Source organism: Engystomops pustulosus, chromosome 3 (genome assembly GCF_040894005.1).
Source record: "Engystomops pustulosus chromosome 3, aEngPut4.maternal, whole genome shotgun sequence".
NCBI lineage: Eukaryota > Metazoa > Chordata > Amphibia > Anura > Leptodactylidae > Engystomops > Engystomops pustulosus.
This window is the reverse complement of record NC_092413.1, coordinates 232,797,475-232,808,040: the sequence shown is the minus strand read 5'-3', so window position 1 is coordinate 232,808,040 and position 10,566 is coordinate 232,797,475. Positions and strand designations below refer to the sequence as shown.

Below are 10,566 nucleotides of genomic sequence, written 5' to 3'. Positions count from 1 at the left end.
GCTGGGGGGCACAGTATGTAGGGGAGTTGCTGGGGGGGGCACAGTATGAAGGGGCACCGCTGGGAGGGCAGAGTATGAAGAGGAGCTTCTGGGGGGCGCAGTATAAAGGGGAGCTGCTGGGGGCGTAGTATGAAGGGGAGCTTCTGGGGGGAGCGCAGTATGAAGGGGAGCTGCTGGGGGGCACAGTATATAGGGGAGCTGCTAGGGTGGCACAGAATGTAGGGGAGTTGCTGGGGGGCACAATATGAAGGGGAGCTGTTGGGAGGGCAGAGTATGAAGGGGAGCTGCTGGGGGGCAGAGTATGAATGGGAGATTCTGGGGGGGGCGCAGTATGAAGAGGAGCCGCTGGGGTTAATGTCACAGTATGAATGGGAGATTTTCTGCTTTGTTCTATACAGCAGACAATGTTTTATGACACTTGGGATTGTGGGAGTAATTGGTGCCGTCATCTGGAGGTTTCCATTATTGTGTTCATTGGTCTCCTGGTGACTTTCCACTTCTGTGCATTTGGTAAATACTTATTAGAAATGACCTAAATGTCCTGTTACAGACACTGATGAGTCTCAGGAGATTATGTCTCATCCCTATAAGAAAGGCTGATTGTCATATCTGAGGTACAGACCAGTGCAGCTGCTCTATAGTGTCCTACCATCTACGTGTCGCCCCTTCAGAGGCTCGGACTGCTGAAACTCTGACACCCTGTGCCTAGTTCTGAGGATCAGCAGGGTGAGGACCACCAGGTTTAATTGACAGGTGTGGAGCCTGGAGCCCCTCAGGCTAATTTGCATAATCTGAAAGCCTTTTTCTGCACACACTAGGAGCCGTGTGCTAGATACTGAAATAAAGAAATCTGATCAAATGTTTTAAAAAGAAATACTTGCCTTTTTCTGTGTGTTCCCTATTCCCAGCTTTTGTTGTTTTTACTTCATATTTAGAAGTTAAAATCTTTGGGAAAACAATTAAGCCAAATAACATTTCAGTTTAGTTTCCATAGTAAATTTTTGTTGTATCTTGAGTAATGAGGTCACAATGTATGGAAGGACTTGCAAAGTCATGGATGACAGATAGTTGTCAAGGGAAGGGATTGGATGAGGAAGGGATTTAGGGGAAACAATTCTATATACCGTAACCTTCAATGTTATTCAGGTGTAAAAAGGCATCTAGACCAATCTTGAAGCTCTCTGCTGTCCCTGCTGTGACCAGCACCTGAGCTCTCTGCTGTCCCTGCTGTGACCAGCGCCTGAGCTCTCTGCTGTCCCTGCTGTGACCAGCGCCTGAGCTCTCTGCTGTCCCTGCTGTGACCAGCGCCTGAGCTCTCTGCTGCCCCTGCTGTGACCTGCGCTTGAGCTCTCCGCTGTCCCTGCTGTGACCCGGCCTGAGCTCTCTGCTGTCCCTGCTGTGACCAGCGCCTGAGCTCTCTGCTGTCCCTGCTGTGACCAGCGCCTGAGCTCTCTGCTGTCTCTGCTGTGACCAGCGCCTGAGCTCTCTGCTGTCTCTGCTGTGACCAGTGCCTGAGCTCTCTGCTGTCCCTGCTGTGACCAGCGCCTGAGCTCTCTGTTGTCCCTGCTGTTACCAGTGCCTGAGCTCTCTGCTGTCCATGCTGTGACCTGCGCCTGAGCTCTCTGCTGTCCCTGCTGTGACCAGCGCCTGAGCTCGGCTATTCCACAGATTGACAGTTCTCATAGTAATAAAGCCCTGTTGCCTCTGGTGATTAAACTTTGTTTCCTCTGGACAGAGACAGTGCCCCCTAATCTTTTAATTTGATTTCATCTGAAACAACTTACCACCATATTTTTTTGTACAGACCATTCATATATTTATATAAATTAATCATGTCCCCTCGTAGTCGTCTCTTTTCCAGACTAAATAAATCCGTTTGTTTTAATCTTTCCTCATAACTGAGACCCTCCATACCCCTTATCATTGTTGTGGCTCTACATTGTCCCCTCTCCAGCTCCAGGGCCTCCTTTTTATGCATCGGTGCCCAAAACTGGACAGCATATTCCAGGTGAGGCTGAACCAGTGCCTTGTATAGTGGTAATATTACATCCCTATCACGAGAGTCCATACCACTGCTGATACATGACAAGATCCTACTGGCTTTAGAGGCAGCTGATTGACATTGTATGCTGTTATTTAATCTATGATCCACTATTTCACCCAGGTCCTTCTCAACTGATGCCTGTGGATTATTAGCCCCCAGGTGCATAACTTTACATTTACCCACATTGAACCTCTTTTGCCACGTGTAATGCCGGGTGAGTTACGATGTGTTCCATTGGTTTACCATTGCAGTAATATCACTTATATCACTAAATAACCTCAAGCAGAGACTTTGGTTTTAGATTTGAGATGTTTACCTTCTTTATGAACGGATAGTGCTGTCCAAATGAGGATTGGGTTTAATTTAATGAAAACAGATCCTTGGAAGAAGAGAACAACAATTTCCTTAATTGTGAATGTGAAGAACTTTGTTCCAGGCTTGGACTTCTTTGTAATTAATTTTTTTTACATTTTACATGAGAATGTGAAGAGTAAAGAATGGAAAGTGGAAACCGGACCTTCCTGACAGAATTGATCTTAGTTGGACTAACTGAAAATCTGAAGGCCAGAATTTCCCTGTCGTTTCTCTTCTTATTCCTTTACATTGTGATCATCCTGGGGAACGGCTTCCTGATCTTCACCGTCATCGTCAGTCCTCAGTTACACACCCCCATGTATTATTTCCTCTGTAACTTGTCTTTTATTGATTTGTTCTTCACATCTTGCAGAGATGAAAATTTCAGTCACCGGATGCTTGACCCAAATGAACCTGGTTCTTTTTCTAGGCATAACTGAGTGTATGTTACTGGCGGTGATGGCCTATGACCGGTACATCGCTATATGCTCCCCCCTACGTTACACCCTCATTATGAGCTGGAGCGTGTGTAATCGTATCAGTGTCATTATGTGGGGGGGAAGTTTTATTTTATCTTTTATCCCAATCATCATAAAGCCTCTCGTATTCTGTAAAGGAAACACTTTGAACCATGTTGGATGTGAGATATTGGTGGTTCTCGAGTTGGCGTGTGGTGACCTCTCCACCCTTAAAACTTTCATGTTCTTTCAGAGTTTTTTCATTCTTTTATCACCTCTTGTTTTTATTGTGGTGACTTATAATTGCCTCATTATTACACATCAGTTCTGCTAACGGCAGATCTAAAGCCTTCTCCACCTGCGCCTCCCACCTGACTGTGGTCATCATGTTTTATGGGACAAGTCTGACCATGTACACAGGACAAGCAAGATTTTCTTCTAGTCTGAAATATATTTCTTTAGCTTATGGTGTCCTCACTCCAACATTAAACCCTTTTATCTACAGCCTGAGAAATATTGAGGTGAAAGGAGCCTTTAAGAAAATATTGACCAAATATTCTGTGAAATAAAATGATCTTACATGGGCACGAGGTGGCCAAAGAGGGCTACAAAATTGCTATAATTTATCTTCAGATTCATCTTTGATCCATTACCTATTTTCTACAATTTTTAGTTGCTCTATAGGAAGTCTTGCATGTTAATGTTTAGAGGCAATGGTCAATTTCAAGTTTCTCTAGGAAAAAGTTATTCCTCTTTTATAGAACCTCTATTGAAGTTTGTATTATCTCAATATACCATTAAAATCATATCATAAAGTTAAATACACAAACATATTCAAAGAAAGGCATAAAAAGATCTAGAATTATTCACTCATTCTGGTTATTATATTGTAACATCTGGTCTGGCTTCATTGCCATCTTCTGTCCATGATGTGGTTTCACTCTATCCTTACCAGTCTGAACACTGTTTTATTCCATAGCTGGCTGTCTTATGTGTTATCCACCACACCTGTCTCTCTCCGGTGGGTTATAAACAGTTAAGTTAACTGAGACAGGATTTTCCTACACTCACATTTCTGCCCCATCTGGACTCAGAGGACGGGTTCAATCATCTTGTGGACAGGGGCTCTGACATCTAATAGGAAGTTTTGCATTCTGTATCCTCTTTGGTAGCTATAGGTCTAATTTTGAGCTTGCTGACATTTGTATTGGCTTTTGTATCTTAGGTTTCTTGACCTTATTATTTATTGATTCCATCTTAAAATGAAAAATAGAGGATACTGTCACTGAAAGTGGCTGACACGTTGCATACAGAAATAAATCAGATGCCCTTAATCTTAGCACTATGTGCAGTTTGCCTGTGTATTGTGCAGAGGGCGCCAGATTCATGAGCTGTGGTGCACGTTCTTCCGGAATCTGGTGCCCCCTGCACTAACTTTTTTTTGGTGCACCTTTAACATAGAGCTTGCAACACAATTCGGTTGGAGTTTGCATGATAAATTTGTTGCACGGTCCAAATGTGCACAGGAACGCCCCATTCAGTGCAAAATCTTGTGTCGTGTCGCATATAGTGCAGCATTAATATATGTGCAAGCAGTTTGCACTAAAAAGAACATACAAAGCCAGACAAATACTGGCACAGGGGCTTTAATAAATCAGGGCCTTTGTTTCTTTGTTTGCACTTTGGTGGTGGAAGGAACGTCAACCATTTGTCAACAACCGGTTATGTGCCGGGTGGTTAGTTAGGGACAGCTGGGAAAGGGTTAGGATTCACTGGACAACCAGTTCATCCCGGCCTTTTCTTTGAAGCAGCGTAACAAATATCATGGCCCTAGAAGTGTTATTCTGGCTGTGCCGGTTTGGTGTCTGACTTTGCACTGGATAGAACAAGTAATCAGTTTGCACAAGTATTAATGTGTCCAACAGAAAAATGTGCACCTAAGGGGGAGTGTTACTGCTTTGTTGGAGTTCGCAACACATTTATTACAGCAAGTCTACAGAATTGTGTTGCATGTTGTGCATTAAAGGCGCACCTAAAAAAAGGCGAATCCTTCACAAGTGGTACAATGTGCAAAAGATAATGGAAGACCCTTCACCGGTATTCAGTGACCGGGTGCACCCTGCACATATGTGAGGCAAATTTCAAAAGGTAGCCATTTTTTATACATCTTGGCCCATATGTCTCCTGGAAAGTTAAAGGGGTTTTCCCATCTGGGCATTTACATTTAATTTAATTCATTTGCCATCTGTAAACATTTCTACAATTGGATGTTCCTGTGTGAAGATAATTTCTCATAAATGTGGCCATGTTGTCCCTTAGAAATGAGATGGCTTCCTTGGATACGACCACCTCACATTTTGAAGGCGGTGGCCAGACAGGCGCTGTTGAGTCCTGACTGACCTCCTGGCTTCACCGTTCATTACCACATGACGGGTGTAGGACCTGCAGTAACTGCCGGACATTTCATATACAATATCCTTTTGTTTGTGCAATCCCTCCAGCAGAGGTGGTTGTATCCAAGGACACAGTCTTGTTTCTAAGGGAGCATATGACTACATTTATGAGAAATTATCTTCAAACAGGTAAAAAAAAATGTATAACATCTAATTGAAGAAATGTTTATGTATGGCAGATTAATGAAACAGAATGTGAATGCCCAGATGAGAGGAGAATACCCCTTTAATTATTTCTTATAGCTTGTCAACAAAATTGGCGTGTTGGGGAACAGTCTGGCCAGGCTTTCTTTTGATGGCTCACTGCATTATCAAATGTAGTTGAGGGATGTCAGGATCTGTAGGTTTCCTAACAAACCAGAACCAACATCTCTCCCCTGACTACTAGATTTTACAATGTTTTTCAAATATTGAAAAATCATAATCATCATGTTCCAAAAGGAACACCCAGGACAGCACCATTTCAATGTAACTCATCGGTAGAGTGTAGGCAACGGTTTACTCTGAGTGAGAGGCTTGTGATTAGGATGGTAAGGGGGCTGCCATACAAGGTAACCAATAGAGGCATCCTGGAAAATGTATTTGCATTTTTCCTATAATCCCCTAATAGAGCGTAAATGGCCCAAATTTATCAAAAATAGTGTAACATGAATCTGACGCGCGTCCCCTCAAACCGAGAGCAGCAGAAAAAAACTGGTGCACTCAGTTCAAGCATCTTTGGCTCCCGCAGGGTGCGCCGGATTCACAAAGACTCTGCTCCCGTTATCTGCATTACATGCAGTTTGCTGCGCTATTAATAAATGTGAGCCATTATACACAATAATACCCAGATTGAAAAACTTGTCCCAAAATAGAATGAAAATTTTAAAAATTGTGATAAAGTCTTATTTGAAACTTGTCTAATTCAAAATTAAATTAATCAGGAAGAAATAAAAGTTGTTTCCATTAGATTTCCAGTGGATCGCTTGTTCAAGCTAACCTGTAAAAGTAAATAAAAAAGTTAAAAACATTAAATAAAATTTTTTTTTTTATACAAATAATTAATTAAAGTCTCCTAAACACAAACATTCCTTATACACATGTATGTAAAGAAAAAAAAAAACCCAAAATCCCCACATATTTGGTATCGCCGTGTCCGTAACAATTCGTAAAATAACTCAAAAACATTATTGGACCCGCTCGGTGAACATCGTAAAAACAAAACATGAAAAACTCGCCAAAAATGTACATGTTTCATAAAATCTATTCACAAAAATGTTCTAAAAAGTGATCAAAAAATGTTATGTGCGCCAAAATGGTACCAATTGAAAGGACAACTCAACACGTAAAAAATAAGCCCTAAACTAGCTCTGTAAACAAAAAATATTAAAGTTACGTCTCCGAAAAGATGGCAATGCAAAAATAAATGAGATTTCCTCTATATTAGTTTTTTTCCAGTAAAATTGTAAAAATAAATGAAAAACTATATGAATGAGGTATCACCGTAATCGTAGTGATAATATAGTATTTTTAGTGTGAAACCTGAGCAGGTCCCTCTATAGCAGGATTTTGCGTTTTTTATGAAAACATGAAAAATCGCACCTAACATTCAAAGCCCCATAACATCCTACAAAAATATGAGTATGCATAAAAAACCATGTCCACATAAAGTAGACATACGGTGAATGTTAGTTATTAAGTTTTTTTTGTGGTTATGACTATTTGTGAAAAAAGTAGAACATTTTGAAGTACGAATTGAGAATTTTTCCAAATGTTCACCAAATATCTGATTTTTTCATAAATAAATGCAAAACATACCACCAAAATTTTTCAACTACCATGAAGTACAATGTGTCACGAGAAAAAAAAAATGAAAATCACTTGGATATGTTAAAGCGTTTCAAAGTTATAACCACTTATAGTGACACAGGGCAGATTTGAAAAAATGGGCCGTGTCAGGAAGGTGAAAAGTGGCTTCGGCGTTAAGGGGTTAAATGTGCCCCATTGTGTCGCTTTCTGCTTCTGAAGGACATAAAAGAAGAGAAGAGAAAGAGATCCAGAACTGTCACCATCCAATCCGGGCCAGCTGGGAGTCGGGATGAATGTACGTGTTCTTGTTCTTGTAAAAGACACAAAGATAATAATTAGAGATGAGTGAGTATACTCGTCCGAGCTTGATGCTCGTTCGAGTATTAGCATACTCGAAATGGCTCGTTGCTCGGACGAGTATTTCCCCTGCTCAAGATTGAGCATTTACTTAAAACACAGAGAAGAACAATGAAGAATACAATGAAAACAGTGAACACAGGATCATTTAAGTGAAGAACACAGTGTATTCTTCACACATATTGTTCTTCATATCCTATTGTGAAGAACACCGTTCGGCACGCGTGTCTTCCGATAAGTCAGCAGATGTACGGAAACATCTGCAATGTGTTCTTCACACATATTGTTCTTCATATACTATTGTGAAGAACACCGTTCGGCACGCGTGTTTTCGGATAAGTCAGCAGATGAACGCAAACATCTGCAATGTGTTCTTCACTGTGTTCTTTTAATGTGTTCTTTCAGTGAAAATTGCTCCTATTGACTTCAATGGGGCTCGCTATTCAATACGAGAACTCGAGCATCGGGAAAAGTTTGTCTCAAATAACGAGCACTCGAGCATTTTAGTGCTCGCTCATCTCTAATAGTAATTTATTATAGCAGGTTCACAAGTACTTCCCCAATGTAGTAATTACTACCTCTATGTGAATCTCAGCTCCTCCACATCCTGAGCAATGGGGGATGCAAACTGATGCAGACAAGGACTACGATTTCCTGGAGACGGTTTTAAGGATGCATAATGATATAATAATAGAGCATAGGTTTTTACACGATTATGGACCTCACATATTCTGTGGTCTTAAGCGCTAGAAGTTTTGACATCAGATGAGACCAGAAAATTTAACCCAGCTTTGTAGAAGTGTTCAGAAATCTGTTGGTTCTGTTCTCTGGATCTTTTTTAGATTGGTAGATACTGATTGTCTGATATTTTGGTATTTTGCATAGATTGGCAAAGTTATTAACTAGTCCTATCCTATGGAAGTATTTCTTTATTTCATGTGTGCACGTCCTGGTATGAATTTTGATTTGACCCCCACACGTCTTTTGATTGTTTACTTGTAGGTCTTGGGGACTAATATTTTTATATTGTACTTTGGCGCCATTATCCCAAATACACTACTGCCCCATAAGTAATTCATCCATAAAATACATCATCTGTCTGTTGAGGTTTTTGGAGTTATCATCCCCATTTTCTGTATTTTAATGTACTTTTTGCCTGTGTGTCATAAATAAAGAAAATGTATCACTTGTCTGTTGAATATTTCTTATGCTATCCCTATTTTTAAGGTTAAAATACTCTGGGCTTGGTGTAATACATGCAGAAAATGTTGTACAGCCTGCTGAGGTCCCTTGTTTTAGCACTATGACTATTGGCTACTGGAAGCTCTGTGACTATTGGCTACTGGGAGCTCTGTGACTATTGGCTATTGGAGACTCTGTGGCTGGTTCACTGCCAGAAGGGAAATAGGAACTGCATGTTGAAGAATGTTTTTCATTTTTAACCTGTGCTCAAACAAAAAAGTAAGTGAAAACAAAGTATATAAAATGAGGATGGGAAAGTAATGCAATGTAGTGGACGGGAGCCATGACAAAAAGCAGAGCTATTGGAGAGGGTCATGTAAGCTTCGGAGTTGGAAGGGGTAGTTTTAGTGAGGAATGTGTGTGCAGACACAAAAGGTGCGTGGGTTTGCATAAAAAGTGTAAATAGTACAAGACGCTGCATTTTTCATCTGCTCTTACCTGTCAGGATATCCACGAGTTTCGGATACCATGTGAGTCGGAGGCTATGGTAGGGAAGCCGCTGAAGTTAGCTTCTGCATTGGCTCACCCTGAGGCGATTGGGGAAAAGTTGGCTAAGCAGTTTATTGCAGGGGCAAATGGCCGGGCCTTTTACTATTGCCCCTATTCCTGGTTTTTAGATGGGTTCATGGTAAAGGGAGAGAGATGCTGATGGCAAAGACTGATTTTTCTGATGGGTCGAATTGTTTGTAGGAGGCTGGCTATGGCCACACCAGGCTCTAGACAGCTGGATGTTTTTGTTATGCTGTCTTCAGGGATGCGGGATTTGAGAATTTGTGATGATGAATTTTTGTGGATCTACAATGGGAGTTTGATAGTGCAGGAGGGCTCAGTGTCTAGTGTTGATCTGGAATTATTCACTGATGCGGCGGGGTCATGTTGCTTTGGGTTTTATTGCCAGGGCCAATGGTGCACTGCGTAATGGACAGCTGTTTGGAAAGAAAAGGGTCTGGTGAAGTTGTTCCCCATTGTGGTGTCTACGGAGATATGGAGGGAGATATGGAGGGATATTTTTATTAATTATTGTTATTATAGGGACTGGAAGGTCAGTTTCTGTTGCAATAAGTAAGGGGCACTACAAGGAGGGAGAGTCAGCTCACCTGGAGGCTATGCAGTGATGTCTGGCGTGTCGGAGCACGGACAACTTTGTTCCAAGTCCACAACATAGAAACATTCGCTGGGTCCAGTTTCATATAACAGCCCAGGAAAATCCATAAAATGTACAGAATTTATTTCATCTTTTTAAAAACTTCATAAGAGACAAATGAACGTGGTAGGTGCACAGACACACACAAGGTTATTGCCTACGGGTTTCGGGGAATTTCTTAATCATGGAACGTGTGTGTGTGTCTGTGTACAATATAAGGAGACATCCCGCATGTAGACGTTACTTGTTTTATGGGCGCAGAGCGAGGTGCAGAAGGGAACAGTCCTGGGATTTTGATTGGACTTTAGTGCTGCCATTACATCAATTGGTGCCGCTCAAAGAAGGCACAGGGGGGCCCATCATAGGGGAGAGACTGCAGCATTTAACAGGTTAAACATCCGTGATCTGAGCTTACTCCGACCGCTGGTATTACACTGGGGCGTTAGCTGTCGTAAACTCTGCTTTGGAGAGTAATTTGGACCTGTGCATTTTGAGGGTTTTTTTTTTAATTTATTTTGAAGACTATCCTGTTATCATTGGGAGGTTTGTTCAATAAAATCCGATTCATACTCCAACGGGTGATGACTTTTATTATACTGTCATTTGCATCGACCATTTCACAAAATCTGCACCTGGGGGCCAATAATCCAAAGGCAAAATATGTCCTTGGGGGAGTAAATCTGGGAGAGTCCCTTTTTGAGAAGGACCTGGGGATACTAGTAGATC

The 10,566-nt window shown here is 41.5% G+C and overlaps 1 pseudogene; it reads left to right on the top strand.

The window, feature by feature from the left end:
• The first annotated feature begins 2,541 nt into the window (after nucleotides 1–2,541).
• LOC140123014 (olfactory receptor 13C2-like) lies at nucleotides 2,542–3,425 on the top strand (annotated as a pseudogene).
• Nucleotides 3,426–10,566: the final 7,141 nt, after the last annotated feature.